The following is a 21,966-nucleotide window of genomic DNA, read 5'->3' on the forward strand; positions in this document are numbered from 1 at the left end:
AAGAAAGCTAACAGAGAATATGAAGAAAAACGCCATGGAGATGAAAACTCATAGTAACACATTTTCAGGTATATCAGAAGCAGGAAGCTTTTGAGGGAGTCTTTGGGACATTAGATCAGGAAGGAGCAAAAGGAGCACTCAGGGAGGACAAGGCCATAGCAGAGAGACTGAATGACGAAGATGAAAGAGATCTACCTATACCAGAAATGGTTTTCAGGGGTGACAATGCGGAGGAACTGAAAGAAATCTCGGAGAACTTGGAAGATATACTGAGCCAAACTGACAAGTTAAAGTGTGATAAATCACCTGGACCGGATGATATACACCCCAGGGTATTGAAAGAACTCAAATATGAAATTGCTGATCTGCAGCTAGTGATCTGTAACCTGTCGTTATAGTAACATAGTAGATGACGGCAGAAAAAGACCTGCACGGTCCATCTAGTCTGCCCACGATAAACTCATATGTGTATACCTTACCTTGATTTGTACCTGTCTTTTTCAGGGCACAGACCGTATAAGTCTGTCCAGCAGTATTTCCCGCCTCCAAACCACCAGTCCCGCCTCCCATCACCGGCTCTGGCACAGACCCCGTATAAGTCTGCCCTCCCCTATCCTAGCCTCTCAACCACCAATAGTACCTGAAGACTAGAAGCATGCCAATGTGATGACGATTTTTAAAAAGGGTTCCAGGGATGATCTGGGAAATTACAGACCAGTAAGTCTGACTTCAGTGCCAGGCAAAATAGTGGAAACTATTATAAAGAATAAAATTACAGAACACGTAGACAAACATGGTTTAATAGGACAGAGTTAGCAAGGATTCAGCCAAGTGAGGTCTTGCCTCAACAATTTGCTTAATTTCTTTGATGGCGTGAAAAAACATGTCGATAAAGGTGAGCCGGTTGATGTAGTGTATCTAGATTTTAAGAAAGCTTTTGACAAAGTACCTCATAAGAGACTCCTGAGAAAATTAAGGAGTCATGGGTAGGAGGCAATGTCCTTCTGTGGATTAAGAATTGGTTAATGGACAGAAAACAGAGGGTAGGATTAAATGGCCATTTTTCTCAATGGAGGGTGAATAGTGGAGTGCTGCAAGGATCTATACTGGGACTGGTCCTATTTAACATTTTATAAATGATCTGGAAATTGGAATGATGAGTGAGGTGATTAAATTTGCAGATGACACAAAACTATTCAAAGTTGTCAAAACGCACGCAGATTGTGAAAAATTGCAGGAAGACCTTAGGAAACTGGAAAACAGGGCATCCAAATAGCAGATGAAATTTAATGTACACAAATGCAAAATGATGCACATTGGGAAGATTAAGCCGAATCACAGTTATCTGATGCTAAGGCCCAGTTAGTCTACACTCAAGAAGACCTAGGTGTCATTGTAGACAGTACACTGAAATTGCCCAGTGTGCAGCAGCAGACAAAAGAGTAAACAGGATGCTAGGAATTATTAGGTTAGGGATGCAAAGTAAGACCAAAAATATTACAATGCCTCTGTATTGCTCCATTGTGCAACCTTTCATCTTAAATATTGCGTTCAATTCTGGTCACCTTATATCAAAAAAGATATATCGGAATTAGAAAAGGTTCAAAGAAGAGCAACCAAAATGATAGAGGGGATTGAACTGCTCCCATATGAGCTAAGGCTAAAGAGGTTAGGGCTCTTCAGCTTGGAAAAGAGATGGTTGAGGGGGGATATGATTGAGGTCTACAACATCCTGAGTGGTGTGGAACAGGTGGAGGTGAATCAATTTTTCAATCATTCAAAAAGTACAAAGACTAGGGGACAATCAATGAAATTGCATGGAAATACTTTAAAAACAAATAGGAGGAAATATTTTTTCATTCAAAGAATAGTTAAGCTCTGGAACTCGTTGCCGGAGGATGTGGTAACAGCAGTTAGCGTATCTGGGTTTAAAAAAGGTTTGGACAAGTTCCTGGAGGAAAGGTCCATAGTCTGTTATTGAGATGGACATGGGGAAGCCACTTCTTGCTCTGGGATTGGTAGCATGGAATGTTGTTACTATTTTTGGGTTTCTGCCAGACACTTGTGACCTGGATTGGTCTAGATGGATCATTGGTCTGACCCAGTATGGCTATTCTTATGTTCTTATGTTCGCAAGCTGCATTATTCCAGGTAAAATAATGCCAGCTTTAAGCTGCTATTACTGGGAGCATTGGACTGCTAACATACAGCTTGATAATCCTGGAAAACCTTTCTTAAAGGGGTCAGTGTGGTAAACTAGAAGTCTGGTCTGGGATTCCTGGGCCCCCCTCCCCCCTGCTGAACATACCCAGAACTGCCTAGACCCTTTACCTCCTCCCGAAGACACTGCAGGTTCACTATTCAAGCCATACCCCCTCTGGATGGATCCCTGGACCGCTTGACAAAGATCCCCCAGCCCCTCATTTGCGCTCCTAGGCCTACCTCAACCAATCACTTGTGGTTTAGGTGTATGGGGCAGGAACGATTCCCAGTCACTCCTGTCTCTCTCAGGGGATCTTTTGTTAAAGCTTACCTCAAGTTATATGTAACAGGGCCCATTTTATTCATATGGGCCCTGCTGTAGATAACTTGAACTAAGTTTTAGTAAAAGACCGCCTCTGTGTTGGCTTCAAAATGGCATCCACGATCCCTAGTGGTGGTCTTTTGGTACTACTGCTAGGGATCAGGCTGCCATATAACAGGGATGGGCAGACTTTGTACAGTGAATAGCTAATGTGTCTTTGGAGGAGGTCAGAGGGGAGTTTTTGCTGGGGGGAGGGAGAAGGAGGAACCCAGGAATCCTGACCAGGCTTCTAGTTTACCGCATCAGCCCATATAAGAGAGACTCATTAGTGAGCTAATGCACCCAGAGTGCAGAATAATGTGGCTTGGGAGGTTAATCACAAGTTATTTGTTTCCCACGAGAATCACTAAACGGCAGTACTGCAGCTTAATGATTACTGTGGTAAAGTAAAATCCCATATTTTACCACAGCTTAATATATGTGTGTAAGTTAATCTGTTCCAATACCAGGACATAAAGGATATTCAAAAGGATGTAGTCCCCTATCTGCAAATTTTCAGTGGCACTATATGGATAGTGGTGCAAAAAATTCCTTTTAAATGGTCCTGCACTATTGACAGCCTTTTGGACAGCTGTATAGATCACAACAATATTTAGTTTTTATTTATTTAAGAAAATAATTTATACACCACAGTATATGAAAATTTCATTCAAAGCAGTTTACATAAAAACCATAAGATCAATAAAATCAAAATACAAAATCAATAATGGCTCATGTCATCTTTCTGTGGTATAACCAAACAGTTTATACTTTATGTACAGGTAATTTCTCTGTCCCCAGTGAGCTCACAATCTAAGTTTTTCTGTCCCTGGGGCAATAGAGTACTAAGGGGTCCTTTTACTAAGATGCGCTGAAAAATGGCCTGCAGTAGTGTAGGCACATGTTTTGGGCACACGAAAATCCATTTTTTAGCACGCCTTCAAAAAAATGCCTTTTTAAAAGTTTTGCTGAAAATGGACATGTGGCAAAATCAAAATTGGTGGGCGTCCATTTTGGTTCTGAGACCTACGCGCGTCAAATGCTACTTGGTGCTTCCGAAAATAAATTATTTTTCGGAAGCAACAGCCACGCAGTAGCTCAATTTTGGCATGTGTTGGGCGCGCGTAGATGCTTATGCAGCTTAGTAAAAGGGCCCCTAAGTGACTTGCCCAGGATTCCAGGGAACCACATTGAGAATTTATTCTGGTTCTCCTGATTCTCAATCCACAGCACTGACCATTAGGTTAGTGAGGAAAGCCTGCAGAGAATGGCTTGTGGAATTCTTTCCAACCCCTCTGCATATGTGGGGGGGAAAGGGAAATGGGACCTGATATACCACCTTTCTGAGGTTTTTGCAACTACATTCAAAGTGGTTTACATATATTCAGGTACTTATTTTGTACCAGGGGCAATGGAGGGTTAAGTCTCTTCTGCCCCCACCAGATACAGCACTTCAACAGCAGGGTTGCCAGGTGGAAAATATTTTTCCAGCCTAAAGGAGCCCAAAATCCAGCCCAAAACCCGCCCAAACTCAAACCCCGCCCCTGACACCCCCGCCCCCGCGTCATCACCCCCGCCCCCGCCGTCATCAACCCCGCCCCCGCCGTCATCGGCCCCGCCTTCCCCGTCACTAACCCCGCCTCCCACGTCTCTAACCCCGCCTCCTACGTCACTAACCCCGCCTCCCACGTCACTAACCCCGCCTCCCACGTCTCTAACCCCGCCTCCCACGTCACTAACCCCGCCTCCCACGTCACTAACCCCGCCCACCGCGGCCGCAAAAGCCACCTAAAAAACCGCCCGAAGCACAAAAAACCAGCCAAAAAACCGCAACCCGCCGCGGGCAAAAATTTCCCCGCGGCGGGTCGCGGAAAACCGCCCAATTGGGCGGTAAAACCGCCCACCTGGCAACACTGTTCAACAGCACTGGACTCCTTAAACATATAGATTCAAAATATGTGCGGAGTTAATCTGGCCCTGCCCACAGCAATTGATGTTACTTAGCAATTCACATAGCAACCAATAAGAAAACTGATTCTTAAATTAGTTTTCCCTGTAGAATTAACAAAGAAAATTAAATAAAGGGATAAGGATTATTTACAGTGCATTCTTTGTTGTCTACCATATGTGTTTCTTTCTATCTATCTATATCTTGTGATGAGGATGAGGTAGAGACCACTGGGGTAGACATAAGCAAAGAAGTCCACACTATAGACTGATTCCATCCCCTATCAGAGGTCTTTATTTTTTGTTCCCAGTTAAGTTGGAGTAAAATATGAGAATAAAGTTCAACTCTCCACAATATGGGAAATGAACACAAAACGTTGTGTGCTCTATGCATTACTTTAGAATTATCCAGGTCTCGGTTCACTTTTTTTTATACAGGGTCCAAAAAAGGGGATCCAACCAAGTGCCTGGGAAGCTTTATGCAGATGAGTCCCTCAGTAGCAATTTCCTCTTTCAGATGAAGGTCCCTTTTAAACAACCTAATGCCTCTTCCTTTTTCCTTGAAAATAGTTTCACAAAAAAAAAAAACCACAAACAAACAAAAAACCCAGCCTTTAGCTCAGTCTTTAAACATGAAAGAAAGTTCCCAAAATTTACTGTTTCAAACAGTCTCAATCTCTGAAAGTCCTAGTGCAAACAGAACCACTCAGCATCAAAAAGGTTCATTCTCTGTTTTCTGTTTGGCATCTCTTACAAGCCTAAGGCTCAAACTGCTAGCAGATCCTTCACATAATCGCTTATAGTAGAAGGCCCGACATCTATTATGCCCCCCCCCCCCCCCATCTGTTGGCAGCAAAAAAAAAAAAAATCAATCAAAGGACTTTATTTCCAAAGCAGACAGCTTGATTAACTGCAGACAGCTTGATTAACTGTCTATGGGCAGTATAGGAACCCACATTCTGGATACAGAGCACAAGCTTTTGGGGTTCAGTTTCTATCTTAATTTCTCTTGAGGGAGGAGGGGGAGCCAGTGCTCCTGCCCTCCTGCCTCCACCTTGTTGTAGGGTACAAGGAGGGGCGGGGGTGTGGGTCGAGTGCAGGAGGGAGGGAGGGGTTTGGTCCAGTGTACGGGAAGGGAGGGGTTTGGTCCAAGGGAAATTTTTTTAAAAGGTTCCAGGGTCACGGGGGGGGGGGGGGGGGGGGGAGGGGCTCATGGAACCAGCACCCCTCCCTCCCCGAGTACAACACTGCTTTCTGTTCTCTCTCCCCCGACAGACTGTCAAACCTCCTTTGTTTAGCGGCCCTACAGCGAATAACACACTGCCTGTCTGAGCCGGCATGGATCCTTCCCTCTGTGTGGCCTGCCTCTCTGACACAACTTCCTATTTCTGCAAGGGTGGTGCGCGGGACAGGCAGAGGGAAGGATCCAATGCCGGCTCAGACAGGCAACATGTTATATGCTGCAGGGGCCGCTGAACGAAGGAGGTTGGACGGTCTGGGGTGGGGGTAGAGGGAGAACAGAAAGTGGTGCTGGATTCGGGGAGGTGGGTTGAAGGAAGCAGGCACTGGATCGGGGGGGGGGGGCAGTTGAAGGAAGAAGGAGGTACTAGATGGAGGGGGGTTGAAGGAAGAAGGAGGTACTGGGAAAGGGGGAGATAGAGACACTACTGGAAAATGGTGGGGGTGATAGGGACACTACTTGAAAATAGTGGGGGAGATGGGGGGGGGTTATACGGGAAAGGGAGGGAGATGGGGACACAAGGGGGTAATGCTGGAAAAGGGGGAGATAGAGACGAGGGATACTACTAGAAAGGAGAGGAGATAGATATACAGGGCTGGAAAGGGAGAAAGATGGGGACATGGGGGACAGTGCTGGAATAGGGAGAAGAGGGGGACCTGGAGGGGTTATGCTTGAAAGGGAGGGAAGATGGGGACACAAGGGGTAATGCTGGAAAGGGAAGGAGAAGAGGAGGGAAGGTAAAAGAGATGCCACATCACATGGAGGGTAGGGAGAAAGATGTCACCAGACCACAGAGAGGGAGAAGGGGAACATGAAAGAAAGAGCTTGGAAGAAGAGAGGGGAAGAAAAGCTGAGCCCATGGGGAGAAAGGGAGAGATGCTGGGATGGGAGGGGGTTGACCAGGGGGAAAAGAGAAAGATGGGATGGGTTGGGAAGAGAGTAAGAAATATGCTGGAGCCAGAGAGAGAGAGAGAGACAATGTGGTACCTTGGTTAGGGGAGAGAGAGGAAGTTCTGGCTGGGAGGAGGGGGGGGGGGGGAGTACAAGAGAAAGGGAAGAGAGGAAGAGAGGAGAAACTGGACAGGGTAGGGATAATGACACAGAGGGCAGATACTGAACATGAGAAAAATAGGGATAAGGACGCAGAGGGGAGGTGCTGGACATGACAGATAAGAACACAGAAGGAATGATGGTAGACATGAAGAAAGAAGAAATGTCAAATGGATAAGAGACATTGGAAAACAGAAGATGGATGGGACTAGGGGAGAAGGTGGACAGTTCAGAAGATGGATGGAACGAGGGTGAAAGCAGGACAGATCAGAACATAACTAGGTCTTCATGATTGAATGAGAGCATGTTGGGGAGCAGAGCCGGGAATTATAGATAGGACAGATGGTGTGGGAATTTTGAGGGATGCTCGTATTTGGCATTGGTAAGTATGAGAAGGGGTATGTTGATGGGTTGGGGGAATGAATGAGGTTGTAAAATGGATAAGAGGGACATAAAAAGGGGATGAAGTCTGCAGGAAGTTTGCGACATAATGTGAATGACCTGGAAGACTGGAGAGGATGAGAGGCACTGAAAAGGGATGGGAGTACTGGAGAGGAGTATGTGAGGAAGGGGATGGGTCTCTGAAGGGATTATGTGAGGGTGGAAATGGGGTTAAAATGATGGTGGAAGAGGCAGTAGAGGAATCAATCACCAAGGTGGAGAAACGGGATCCACTACAGACAAAGCAAATCTGGAACAGGGAGGAGTATATAAATACATAAGTATAAGTATTACTATACTGGGACAGACCAAGGGTCCATCAAGCCAGGCATTCCTGTTTCCAACAGTGGCCAATCCAGTTTACAAGTACCTGGCAAGATCCCAAAACAGTACAATACATTTTATGCTGCTTATCTTAGAAATACACAACACTGGTTGGATTAAGATCTATTACAATAGATGACTCATTGGCTATGGAGGTTGTCTCATAGTGTCATAGACGTCCCATATACCATTTATTGGTCTGGTTCAAAGGACTATATGTATTCTAATCATTGATAGCCTCCAGCCATCCGGTAGTACAAAAAATGCTCATATGCGTATGTAAACTTAAATCAAAGTCTGTACTACTGTTCAAATATTTCAAAAAGTCAACATTATTGTAACAAAAAACAAATAATGCACTAAAGGTACTTAGCTTGCGGGCTCCAAGTGAACTTCAATTATTTTCTGAAGCTGGAGCTTCCGAGTTATATCGTAACTGAATAAAGTTTGACTAGCAACTCCGATGCCGTTATACGCCCGACAGGACCCTGTTTCGCGGTCTCTGGCTTTGTCAAGGGCATAAATCAAGTATTTTCGGCTGAAATCAATATGTTGCCGAAAATACTTGATTTATGCCCTTGACAAAGCCAGAGACCGCGAAACAGGGTCCTGTCGGGCGTATAACGGCATCGGAGTTGCTAGTCAAACTTTATTCAGTTACGATATAACTCGGGAAGCTCCAGCTTCAGAAAATAATTGAAGTTCACTTGGAGCCCGCAAGCTAAGTACCTTTAGTGCATTATTTGTTTTTTGTTACAATAATGTTGACTTTTTGAAATATTTGAACAGTAGTACAGACTTTGATTTAAGTTTACATACGCATATGAGCATTTTTTGTACTACCGGATGGCTGGAGGCTATCAATGATTAGAAATACATATAGTCCTTTGAACCAGACCAATAAATGGTATATTGGGACGTCTATGACACTATGAGACAACCTCCATAGCCAATGAGTCATCTATTGTAATAGATCTTAATCCAACCAGTGTTGTGTAATTATACAAAGTTTTTTTGTGATTAAGTTTTGCCATTCTCTTGCATTTTTATCTTAGAAATAAGCAGTGGTTTTCACCAAGTTCATTTAATAATGGCTTATGGACTTTCTTTTAGGAAGCTATCTAAACCTTTTTTATACTCTGCTAAGCTAACCGCTTTACTACATTCTCTGGCAATAAATTCCAGAGTTTAATTACACATTGAGTGAAGAAATATTTTCTCAGATTCATTTTAAATTTACTACTTTGTAGCTTCATTGCTTGCCCCCTAATCCTTGTATTTTTGGAAAGAGTAAACAAGTGATTCATTTCTAACCGTTCCACTCCACTCATATCATCTCTCAGCTGTCTTTTCTACAAGCTGAAGAGCCCTAGCTGCTTTAGCCTTTCTCATAGGGAAGTCGTCCCATCTCCCTTATCATTTTCATCGCCCTTCTCTTTACCTTTTCTAATTCCACTATATCTTTTTTGAGATGCGCTGACCAGAACTGCACACAGTATTTGAAGTGCAGTCTATACAAAGGCATTATAATGTCCTCATTTTTGTTTTCCATTCCTTTCCTAATAATATCTAACATTCTATTTGTTTTCTTAGCCGCCGCCGCAGCACACTGAGCAGAGGGTTTCAACATATCATCAGTGATGTCACATAGATCCCTGTCCTGGTCAGTGACTCCTAATGTGGAATCTTGCATTACGTAGCTATATTCGGGTTCCTCTTTCCCACAAGCGTGATCAACAAGACTCTTCCAAACAACCAAGGAGACGAGATGAAACAGCATACACTTTATTCTGTATTGAAGTAGGACTCGACACGGCACTGTATTTCATCAATAGTATGCCAGTTGGGGGTAGCTCGGGTGTGGGGCAAAATGTAGGGTGGTGGGGCAGTTGCAAGTGCGTAGATTTTGGTCTATGGGCAGTTTGAGGTTGGGGCAGTTTCAAGGGGGTAGTTGTGATGGGGTAGAAGAAGTTTGGGAATTTGGAGAGTAGAAAATTCCACCTTTTAAACTGCTTGCCTTGTTTCTTGGACCATATTTTTAAAGGGGGGGGGGGGTGCTTATTTCTTTGGAATCTCTAGTTCTAATCTGGCCAATTTTCTAACTTGTGTCTTTTCACTGGCTTTCTCCTCATACTAAGTTTGCATTCCATTAACTTTTTGGATATTTATTTTACCTCAGACAAACAGACAGACTTTCTTGAACATTTGTGAATAAGTTTTTTCCAACTTCTGTTGGGTTGTAAAGAATGAAAGTACCAATACAGACACATGCATTGTTGTGGTATTTTCCTAAGTCATAAGACATTTTGCTGCCTCTAAACTACTACAACCCCCCCCCCCCTCCCACCACCACCACCAAATAAATGCTTTCCCCAAAATTTAAAACAGTAAATATAAAAATAGCAGAAAAAGACATATAACAGAACCTGTGCAAACCTTCTCAAGGTCACAAATCCCCACACTGGAGAAAAGACTAACCTATCAGAAATAGGAAAGTTTTCAATTTCATCCTAAAAGTCAACCAGTTTAGCTCATTCTTTAAAATCCTAAGGTAGCTTGTTTTTCAAGTTAGGTGCAGGAACTGAAAAAGCCCTACCATGCCATTTTTGCAAGGGAACTCAAGACAGTACCCGAATTTTCAGCAAACAAGTCTGGCTTGAATGCAGGGCTCTAGCTGGAGTATACCATTTCAAAGTCTCTGCAAGACACTCTGGCCACCCCATATGTAGTAATTTGCAAGTTAAAACTAATATTTTAAAATGTATGTTCTCTTGAATGGGCTGAAACAAACAGGAGACAGTCTACTGCAGAAGCAGAACAGACAACCAAATAGCATCAGTGATCCAAGGAAGGACAAACACAAAAACAGCGTATGCAAATGTCAACTTTAATGGGAACAGGACCCAATCTGACCAAGTTTTGGAAAAACCTTTGTCAGGGGTCACATAAGTTTCCACAATTCATTCACAGATTCAAAGCATGTACTGCAATACCTGCATAGAAAAAGCTCTGGTCCAATTACAAAAGTCAGTACCACCACTATGCATTTTGAATTTGGGCTGGAGACTTGGTAATTACTGACTTTTGGAATGGGACCAGAACTTTTTCTATGCAGGTATTGCAGTACATGCTTTGGATCTGTGAATGTATTGTGGAAACCTATGTGACCCTGAAGAAGGTTTTTCTCAAATTGACCAGGTTGGGTCTTGTTTCCATTAAAGTTGACATCTGGGTAAACTCTTGCCATGTTTGTCCTTCCTTGGATCGCTGCTGCTGTTTGGTTGTCTGTTTCTCCTGAATGAGCAGCCAGTCCAGTTATCTTAAGTACATCCTGCACTTGATCTCAGAATCTGAGCCTGAGCCTGCCATGAGTGGGAAAGCGCAGGGTACAAATGTAACAAAAAATAACAAAATAACCTGTCTGCTGCATTATGGATCAGCTACAATCTTCTACTACTACTACTACTTAACATTTCTAGAGCGCTACTAGGGTTACGCAGCGCTGTACAAATTAACAATTAAGGACGGTCCCTGCTCGGAAGAGCTTACAATCTAATAATCTTCTCAGTTGATTATTGGTTAATCTTGCATAGAAAACACTGCAGTAGCTCAAGGAGTAGAGCACAAACATTTACATCACTGAACAAAAGCCTTTTTATTCAGTCTTAAAACTTTTCTTTGGTCATCACTAGAGAATGACACAGGGACGGATCCGCAGTAACCACGGGGATGGAGACAGATCCCACGGGGACGGGGTGGGGACGAAGACGGACCCCACGAGGACGGGGGCAAACTTTGTCCCGTTGTCGTTTTCTACTTTGAAGCCTTTTAATGAACTGGACTGTTATATATGTTTGAGTGATGCAGACAACAATATTTTGATTTTTTGGAAAAACAAGCAAACATGCTGGCCACAACTAGCAAAATTTGTATGGGGGATCCTGTACATTCTGCTACCAGCACATCTTCTAAGAAGGCATCTTCTATTGCAGGAAGGACTGTGGAAGACAGGAGAGCTAGAGTGAATCCTGAGATTGTTGATGACTTCTTATTCATCCACAGAATAAAAAATCATAACAGTGCTACATAGGGCATATTTCTCCCCTCTAGGGTATACAGAACGGGTTGTATTTTGTACCCCTGGACATTTTAATAGGGTGGATCAGGATTCCTTGGGGTAGTAGAAGGCAGCTGTTGTTGGGGTTGGAAGGCTTAGAGGGTCATGGTGGTGGTGGTGGGAGGGTCTATTATAGTTGCTCACTGTTATTATTGTTTTCTATTTGTAATTTATACACAATAGTTGCACAGCATACTCCTTTTTATACTTTAATAAAAAGATTTAAATATAAAATTATAATTGTTTGAGGCTTCTGCAAATGAGGACAGAGCCCATGAGGATGGAGCGGGGACTGGACGGGGACAAACTTTGTTCCCATGTCATTCTCTACTCATCACCCTCACAGACCATTGCAATGTGCTCTGTAGCAGGTTGCCATTAACATCTCTTTGTAGACTGCAACGTGTACAATCCGGAACCGTCAAACTCATTCATAAAGGCAGATGCTAATATTGTGCTACGTATTTACTGATTCAAGAGCTTTGGTTACTGGTACCAGCTAGGAGCAAATATAAAATCAGTCTTTTTCATAAATAATCCAGAGTATTTATCAGACCTCATATGCTCCTTCCTAGTCCCTGAGATCCTCTCAGGCAGCTTTATTGACACTTCCTCCTCCATCCTGGTTACATCTGGACTCTGTCTATAGAATGCTTTGCCTTTTGACCTTCATACACCAACATCAAAAGCAAAGTTCAAGAAAAGCACTTAAAATGTGGCTTTTCAATTAAGCCTTTGATACAGCAGGCCCGTAATGACTCCTTTTTGGGGCATTTAGCCCATTTCTATTATACTGTTGTTGTATTGTATTTAAACTGCTGAGAAAAACCATTAGCATGTTTAATGGTATATCAAGGTGAAGTCAAGAAACTTGCCCTATTAGTTCCAACAGGAGATAATGCAAAACAATTTCACTCAACTACAGTAGTGGTACAAAGGATCAGACTCGACACGACTGCGTTTTGGCAGTGATGCCTGCATCAGGAATCATATGAGCACTTATGAAGACTGGTCTCAAACCAGTTCTTTGGGGGAGAGGGGGGAGGTGTCATGAGTGGAGGAGAGACTGGGTGATCCAGTAAAGGGGGCTTCCTTGGCCTCTGGGAGGGGGGAGTGGGACACGCACAGGCCCTGATGGCTACACCCTAAGAATTAATATCCACCAAGATACATTTTACATTTCTATTACTGAAACACAACTCAACATTTAAGTTAAATAAAATATATTTAGACATATAAATGCATTTCTTTCAAAGCAAGTAGAAAGAAAATTAAAAAAAAAACAGGTCTCCATATGTGGTGCCTTTACAATAAATGTTCTTTAATGTGTGGAAGACCACTGTCCACCCCTGGTTTTTTTTTCTTTGTGATTCACTACATGGGGGTTTTCTCCTTCTGGGTCTTTCTTTTACATATGTGCATATTCAATGCATATGTTAGGTGGCTGTTATAACATTACCTTATAACCTACTTATTGCCTTAAAAGATCAGGGACTCAGTACTAATAGGCAATAAAATATTTTACAGGCCAATTTCGGCACTAGCATAGCTTGGATTCTAGAAACACAGGAGCTCTCTGCATTTAATATGTGTGTTTTGCTGTCTTTTCACTTCTCCAGAATTGATTCATACATCTGCTTCCTGGTTTTCACTTTGCATGAATACTTAAGAGATGCAGTGATCCAAAGCTGAACAAAAATTGTCTATTGATTTGAGGCAAAGGACACTGACCTATTGAACCTAAAACTAATACTTTCTATTTGCCATGTTATATCTAGAATATATCAAATGTCCTGCAGTGTCTCACAGGGAGATTTACAGGAATACACAATCACTTTAGTAATATTACTATCAAGACTATAATTTGATATCTGTTTTAATGGTTTGATGGCAAGTTCCATCCATGCTTCTTGGATTATTTTTTATGGGATGCAGATAATCTGTGCTGTAGCTGGAATTTCTTTGTCCCCATTTCCTGATGCAGTTACCCTTTTTGCAACAGAAACTGCAGGATACTAGACTTTGGTTCCTGGGAAAAAAGATTGAACAAAAGAAAGCAGTTTCATAACAGCAGCTATGCCTTGCTTTTATTATTTTTGGACAAGCCTAACAGAAACTTGCACACTTATCAGCATTGGGGAATGCCATCATAAAAAACCAGTGTGCATGCCAGAAAAATGAACCCTAAAGAAAGGACAGCTGGATGAATTAAGAAAAGCCATGCCCTTTATGAGTAACTCTGTAATGCCAGCTCATAACATTAAGTTTTGTGGTAGACTGGCATGTCTTAATCATGGAATACACCTTTAAACGTCCCACTTCCAGCTTCCATGTTTTGCAGTGTGCGGTAGGTGATGGATGAGGTGGTTTACATTTCTGGATTAAAGAGCAGGTTTGATTGTGACTTCTGTATGGCAGTTGTACTTCATCAGGGTAATGTTATAAAGGATTTTTTGCTTATAAATTGATTCTTATAAATTAATGTGGTGCAAATCCCTGAGCCTAAATTTACACACAGAGCCCCCATATTCTATAAGAATGCACATAACTCAAAACCACACCCCCAATCCACCCCAAAACACCCAATACCCTCCCATTTCTGTGCCCCTTTTTCTTAGGCTACATGTAAAATTAGGTGTGGATCCTGTGCCTAAACTTACGCATATAAGTTCTAATTAAATCTAATTAGTGCCAATAATTGCTTATTAAAAAGCCAAGTATTGGCACTAATTGGCTCATTATGTAATTAAATCATGAGCGCAAATTCAGCGCACACCCAGATTTGCGTGCACAATTTTTATAGAATTTAGGGGATGGGGCAGGAGAAATGTGTGTATAGGTGCGTATTATATAAACTACACGTGTACTTGCATGTGGCCCATGTGTCGGTGTTCCCGGGGGGGGGGGGGGGGTAGTTTGGGTGGAATGTGGTTAGATTCAGAAAGCACACATGTAGTTTATATAATACGAACCTATACACACATTTCTCCTGCCCCATCCCCTAAATTCTATAAAAATTGTGCACGCAAATCTGGGTGTGCGCTGAATTTGCGCACATGATTTAATTACATAATGAGCCAATTAGTGCCAATACTTGGCTTTTTAATAAGCAATTATTGGCACTAATTAGATTTAATTAGAGCTTATATGCGTAAGTTTAGGCACAGGATCCACACCTAATTTTACATGTGGCCTAAAAAAGGTGCACAGAAATGGGAGGGTATTGGGTGTTTCAGGGTGGATTGGAGGTGTGGTTTTGAGTTATGTGCATACTTATAGAATATGGGGGCTCTGTGTGTAAATTTAGGCTCAGGGATTTGCACCACATTTTCATTGGTGCAAATGGTGGCACCTAAATTTACACACAACCCCTGGGTTTAAGTGCTATTCTATAAACCGTGCCTAAATTAAGCACAGTTTATAGAATAGCGCTTCTTTCAGCACTGATTTTTTTTGTCAGTATATATAGAATCTAGCCCTATATGTCTTCTCAAAATAGCATTAAAAAAGGGCCTATTTAGCCTCTGAGTATAGCAACCTGTTATAAAGTTAGGGCCTGATATTCAAGTAAAAGCTGAGCTCCTAATTTTTTGATCCTAAGTTAAGCTCCTAAATTTGTGCCCATGTTTCTGCCAAAAAATTATACTTATAAATTTAGGCCTGCCTTTCATTTGCCTAGATTTATGAGCCTAGTGCTGGAAATCAGTGCTAAGCTCCTAGCTTCTTTTCTCCACCTTAAATGCACCCCTAAATATGCCATGCACTTGAAAAGTATTTGTTACTGTGACTACATATACAAATTTAGTAATGCTATGGTCCAGCTTTTGCCATTGATAAGGCTTACAAATTAGACTCCTGAAGCAGGCTCTATAGCCAAAACATGGCCCTTGTCAAGTCCAGCTTGTATTGATTTAAATAAATTTTGTTGAGCACATCTGGTTTCTTCGTATCTCCATCACCCCCACTGTTGTTTGTTTTTGTGACTGATCTGCAAAGGGCTGTTTCTTCTTTTTTTTCATCATAGTTCCCAAGTGATAAGCAGCCACGTTCATGCCTTGTCAGTTAAAACCATTATTGCTAATTGTTTCACTGCTTACACATTTGATCTTAAGTTGTCCAGTTTGGTTATGATATCAGAGTGACATCACACACAGTGCATGAGCCAATCTGTTTCCATTCCCGTACTTACCGACACTGATGCAAATATGTTTGCCTCTGTGGATTATGGAACCGCACGGCAGAAGTTTCAAAAGAATGGTTCGACAGAGCCAGTTTTAATTTTTACAAGACAAGTACTGCTGTTTGTTCTGGGTGCTTTTGAAATATGTACACAAAAGGTAGTTTGAACCAAAATCAAACAATACCCAAAAAAGTTCACTCAAATATATTCTCAATGCAGGAGTCTCAAAGTAAATATATGAATTTTCAAATAATATATTAATACAAGAGAGAAAAAGCCTCAGAACCCCATTAAAGATATAGTTAAATCTCAAAACTGGAAAGGATAAATCACATCATCGGCTGGGAAAAACCCTCTGCAATGGTTCAAATATCAAAATTTCAAAATCAAAAGTACAAAATGTATCTCATGTATCTTGTGTAAAACTGTAGCTTTAATGTTTTAGAGATGATTGGACCATATGGTTCCCCATTGCCTCTTTCACGAATCCATAACTCATTCATAGTTTCTTGAATTTATTTGTATTATGATATTATAATGTTTATTTCCTGTTTTCAATTCTAGGAACTCCTCTGGGTGCATCTTATCCTTTCAACGTTAATTCTAACTTCATATTGATGTAGCTACACAATTTCTGTACTCCCTGGTCTGTATGGTTTTGTAGTGTTACATTATATTACATTTTCCATCTTTTTTATGATAGCTATTCTATGTTTTGTATTCAGTTATTTTAAATAATACAAATTTTGTGAACTTAAAAAAAAAGATACGTTTTGTATTTTTGATTATGAAATTTTGACATTTGGTTTTTTTCAGCTGATGATGTGATTTACTGTTTTCAGTTTTGAGATTTAACTATATCTTTAATGGGGTTATAAGGCTTTCCCCCTCTTGTATTAATATATTGTTTGAAAATTCATATATAATTTCAAAATTCATATATTTACTTTCATACACTTGCATTGAGAATACATTTGAGTGAAAGTTTTTGTGTATTGTTTGCTTTTGAAGTATATCCCAGTACATAGAAGATGCAGCTTCCTTTTAAGAAACACAGTAGATAAATAAGGTTGCAAACAGCATTCATTCTCCAAATGTAATGTAATTCCCTTTCTGTCCCAGCTCCTGTATCTCGCTCACAGTCATTCTATGAAATAAACTATTGTTTTCCCAAGAGCCTTATCTTTGTTATACATTTACAGCCCCAAACATGGAACTTTTCCAACCCTATTGCCATAGTCTGATGTGTCATGTCCCATGTAACTGATCCTAACTATATGTCTTACAGAGGGCAGTTATCAGACTAAGCTGCTTGCTGAATCTCAAGTATCAGTTGCTGTCCACATTTTGCAGTGTTGTTCCCTGAAATCCATCACCCATCTCCTTGTGATACACCAGATACTGCACCAGCTACCTGTGGCATAAGCCATTTGAAAAGGCTTATGGTTTACCATTATTTTTGTAATTCCAGGTACTGCAGGCTTTGTGGACTGTGAAAAAGGGGCTAGATTCAGTAAATGGTGCTCAAAAACTGGCACACAAAAAAATGGTTCTCAATGCTATTCTATAATGCTACTCAAAGATGAACTCCAATTATAGAATAGCATTGAGTGTCGATTTTGGGTGCCAAGGCTTATGCCTGCTGAAACCAATTTGTGCACACATACCCTGTTTTCTGTAACACTGTGTACAAATTTTAAGAACATCCCAACTCGTCCATGCGCCACCCACGGCCACACCCCCTTTTGGGTTGCATACTATGGGATTTGGGTGCACATTGTTATAGAATAGCGCATAGCAAGATGTCTGCGCAAATCCAAATTGGTGTTAATTACTGCCCAATTATTGGCACTATGCTCATTAGCCAATTAATTTGGCACACATCTTGGATCAGCATGCAATTATCGGAACCCGATTTTGGGCACCATATACAGAATCCGGGCAAATGTGTCCAAAGAATTTGCAGCACCAAGTTTACCACTATTCAATGTGTTGTCTTCCTTTACAGTGTTAACTCAAGGTGAGGTCTGAGGAGTAGCGGTCCTGGTTGAAAATGTACTCCTGTTTATGCACATAATAGTGCCTGTTACTGTCAAAAAAGTACCAACATGTATGCGTCGAGTTTTTACTAAACTGCTTTAAGACAGCTGGACAACTTCCAACGGTTATTACATGCTTCATATTTTGGAATGCATATATTTGACCTAGAGGGGCATAATCGGACGGCGCCGGTGAAATAGATTGCTGGCGATCTATTTTGACGGTGCCGCAAACAGCTGGCTGGAACCGTATTATCGAAAAAGATGGCCGGCCATGATAATGGAAACTAAAAGCAGCCATCTCAACCCCGGCTAAATCCAAGGCATTTGGTCGTGGGAGGAGCCAGCATTTGTAGTGCACTGGTCCCCCTGACATGCCAGGATACCAACCGGGCACCCTAGGGGGCACTTCTAAAAATTAAAAAAATGTATACAAATAGCTCCCAGGTGCATAGCTCCCTTACCTTGGGTGCTGAGCCCCCCAAATCCCCCCAAAGCCCACTCCCTACAACTCTACACCATTACCATAGCCCTTATGGGTGAAGGGGGGCACCTACATGTGGGTACAGTGGGTTTTGAGGGGGTTTAGAGGGCTCAACACTTACTACCACAAGTGTAACAGATGGGGGGGGGGGATGGGCCTGTGTCCGCCTGCTTGAAGTCCACTGCAACCAACAAAAACTGTTCCAGAGACCTGCATACTGCAGTCAGGGAGCTGGGTATGACATTTGAGGCTGGCATACAGGCTGGCAAAAAAGGTTTTTATTTTTTTTAGTGTGGGAGGGGGTTGGTGACCACTGGGGGAGTACGGGTAGGTCATCCCCCATTCCCTCCAGTGGTCTTCTGGTGAGTTGGGGCACCTTTTTTAGGCTTGGTCGTGAAAATAAAAGGACCAAGTAAAATCGGCGAAATACTCCACTTTTGTTTTTTCCATTATGCACTGAATCCGGCCATCTGTTAGCCACGCCCATGGCTGCCCATGTCCCGTCTTCGCTATGCCGATGACATGGCCCCTTGAACTTTCGCCGGCTCGGCGACAGGAAAGCAGCAATGGTGTCAAAAACGGGGGTTTCGATTATACCGATTTGGCCGCTTTTGAGAGATCGATGGCCATCTCCCGTTTTTGTGTCGGAAGATCGCAGGCGATCCCTTTCGAAAATAAGCCTGCTACTTTCACATTTATTTTTCTGAGACAATGGAACAACAGGAATATTTGACCCCTGAGGCAGGCACTTTGGCCAAAACATGGCTGCGTTGAGTCATTTTCCTTTCTCTACACTGACACAAGTATAGATTGTTCTTTTTATATGATTTGTAAAATAAATCAGAGACTTCTTTTTACATCTTTGGACTCTTTGGCCCCCTTTTTTCATTTCACCTTACTGTATTAACTACTGTTCTTACTCATGAGGACTCTGCTCTGTCCTTGTTGTCTTCTCCTTGGTACTGTTACTGGACTATCGGATGAATTCCAGTTTTTTTCTCCTTTGTGTATGACTGCATCTCATCGATTATAGTGAAAATAGATTAATAATAATAAAATGGCAAACTGATGCAAGGGAAGGTTCAGGTCTGGGAATTTGAAATGCCAATCATATTTTTCACAGTCACAAGTGGTTTAATGAGTAATGTGGGAAAGATGCTAAGGGAGCCAGCTTAAGGGCACAGTCATGCTAAATCTTTTCATGTTGGCATATGGGAAGCCCAAGTGTAGGAGTTAAAAACTGGATCCTAACACAGCTGTTTCAATGTCTGGATCATTGTGTGGCAAAAGTAACCCGCCCAGTCTGCAAGAAGAAAATGCATATGGTTCAATAAGCATTTCTGCTAAGAGGTAAGTAGGAAAACATGTTCTTCTAGTTTCATTGAATTACATTTCAGCAGCTATAAGCCAATTCCTGATATAAATCAGCTTGGTAGTATTTTCTAGAATGTTGGCTAACTTCACTGCCCCTGATAATATCTAAGGAAAATAATAGACCCAAAAGTAATATTTGGCATGATGAAGACAAACCTATGTGATGGCTGATATACATGAAAGTTAACATGGGAGGGGACTGGAGAGATGCTGCTTCTTGAACCAAGACCAAGGAGGTCTTTATCTAAAGGTTAGCACATGTTATCTGCCGTAGGACCCATTTTATTCCAGTGGGCCCTGCTGCAGATAACATGCATTAATCTTTAGTAAAACATCTCCTGAGTTTGTGAGTGGAGGAGTGGCCTAGTGGTTAGGGTGGTGGACTTTGGTCCTGAGGAACTGGGTTCGATTCCCACTGCAGGCACAGGCAGCTCCTTGTGACTCTGGGCAAGTCACTTAACCCTCCATTGCCCCAGGTACAAATAAGTACCTAAGCCGCATTGAGCCTGCCATGAGTGGGGAAAGCGCGGGGCAAAAAAATATATATATAGAATAAGCATATTTGGCTACCATGTTCTTTGGGAGTCTCCGTTTAGCACTGTCAGTGTCGATGTGTCACGTGTAAATAGTTCATGCAGGCATCAGTATTGAAATGGAATGGGTTTAATCAAGCTGTTATCCGGTTAAACCATGTGGCTGCCAATATTCAGTAGCACTTAACCAGATAGTGCCTCTGAATATTGGCTCTAACTGACCATGTGTAACTGGCTAAATTAGGGGCCATCTGGGGGCAGAGTTTGGGAGACAGAGCCAGGCCCGGTGCGGTACCACCCCCCAACCTGGGCCGCTGCCACACCACAACCCCTCCACAAACTTGGGCCGTCCCTCACACTCGAGCCATGGCCCCTGCCCTCGCCCCCTTACCTTCCTGTGTCTGCTCCTCCCTCAGTCTGTCGTCTCCTGCTCCTCTGTGCCGGGACCCAGGTTACTGTGTTTACGCAATCATCTGGGTCCTGGCGTAGCGAAGGCAGGACTGGGGCGTGCTTAAGAGATGGGTGTCCTCGGCTGATAATGGAAAAAAGAAGGGCGTCCCTGATGAGCATTTGGTCGACTTTACTTGGTCCCTTTTTTTTCACGACAAGACTCAAAAAGGTGCCCAAACTGACCAGATGACCATGGAGGGAATCGGGGATGACCTCCCCTTACTCCCCAGTGGTCACTAACCCCCTTCCACCCAATAAAAAATGTAATGGTTTGCCAGCCTCAAATGTCATACCCAGCTCCATGACAGCAGTATGCAGGTCCCTGGAGTAGTTTTAGTGGGTGCAGTGCACTTCAGGTAGGCGGACCCAGGCCCATCCCCCCCCCACCTGTTACACTTGTTCTGGTAAATGTGAGCCCTTCAAAACCCACCACAAACCCACTGTACCCACGTGTAGGTGCCCCCTTCACCCCTTAGGGCTATGGTAGTGGTGTACAGTTGTGGGGAGTGGGTTTTGGGGGGCTCAGCACCAAAGGTAAGGGAGCTATGCACCTGGGAGCGATTTGTGAAGTCCACTGCAGTGCCCCCTAGGGTGCCCGGTTGGTGTCCTGGCATGTGAGGGGGACCAGTGCACTACAAATGCTGGCTCCTCCCACGAACAAATGCCTTCAATTTGGTCATTTTTGAGATGGGCGTCCTCGGTTTCCATTATCACCGAAAAACCGGGAACGACCATCTCTAAGGTCGACCTAAATGTGGAGATTTGGGCATTCCTGACCATATTATCGAAACAAAAGATGGCCGCCCATCTTGTTTCGATAATAGCGGTTTCCCCGCCCCTTCGCCGTGACGTCCTTAGAGATGGGCGCCCTTAGAGATGGTCGACCCGTTCGATTATGCTCCTCTATTTCATTGATATTTTGGCACATGAATAACCGTACTGTATATAAATGGGCAAGATTAGTATAGCTGTTTTAATGGAAGCCTTGTATCCAGCAGACTTTTTGAAATGGGAATTAAAAGTTCTGTTTTGAAATAGTTCCAATTGTACTTAACAGATCATACATATGGTGCCAAAAAAAAAGGTGCTAAGCATTATTCAATAAACAGTGCTCTGAGTTGGGCGCCATTTACAGAATAATGCCCAGTATCAGGAGCTGTTCCTAAAAGTTAGGCGCGAGGATGTATACCAAGTGAAACCTGGTGTAAATCCCCGTGCCTACTC

At 42.6% G+C, this 21,966-nt stretch overlaps 1 protein-coding gene across 4 annotated transcripts in view; it reads left to right on the forward strand.

The window, feature by feature from the left end:
* Positions 1 to 21,966, forward strand: part of LOC115460163 (cytochrome c oxidase assembly factor 1 homolog) — a 159,580-nt gene that overhangs the window by 53,365 nt on the left and 84,249 nt on the right. The window contains exon 1 of one of the 4 annotated variants that reach the window (XM_030190002.1): positions 16,463 to 16,481. The exons of the other annotated variants lie outside the window; for them this stretch is intronic. The gene's annotated coding sequence lies outside the window, so the exon portion shown is untranslated. Of the gene's footprint in view, positions 1 to 16,462; positions 16,482 to 21,966 lie in introns of those variants that run through there. 4 annotated transcript variants of the gene reach the window in all.

The sequence above is a fragment of the Microcaecilia unicolor genome, chromosome 1 (assembly GCF_901765095.1).
Source record: "Microcaecilia unicolor chromosome 1, aMicUni1.1, whole genome shotgun sequence".
Classification (NCBI taxonomy): Eukaryota; Metazoa; Chordata; class Amphibia; order Gymnophiona; family Siphonopidae; genus Microcaecilia; species Microcaecilia unicolor.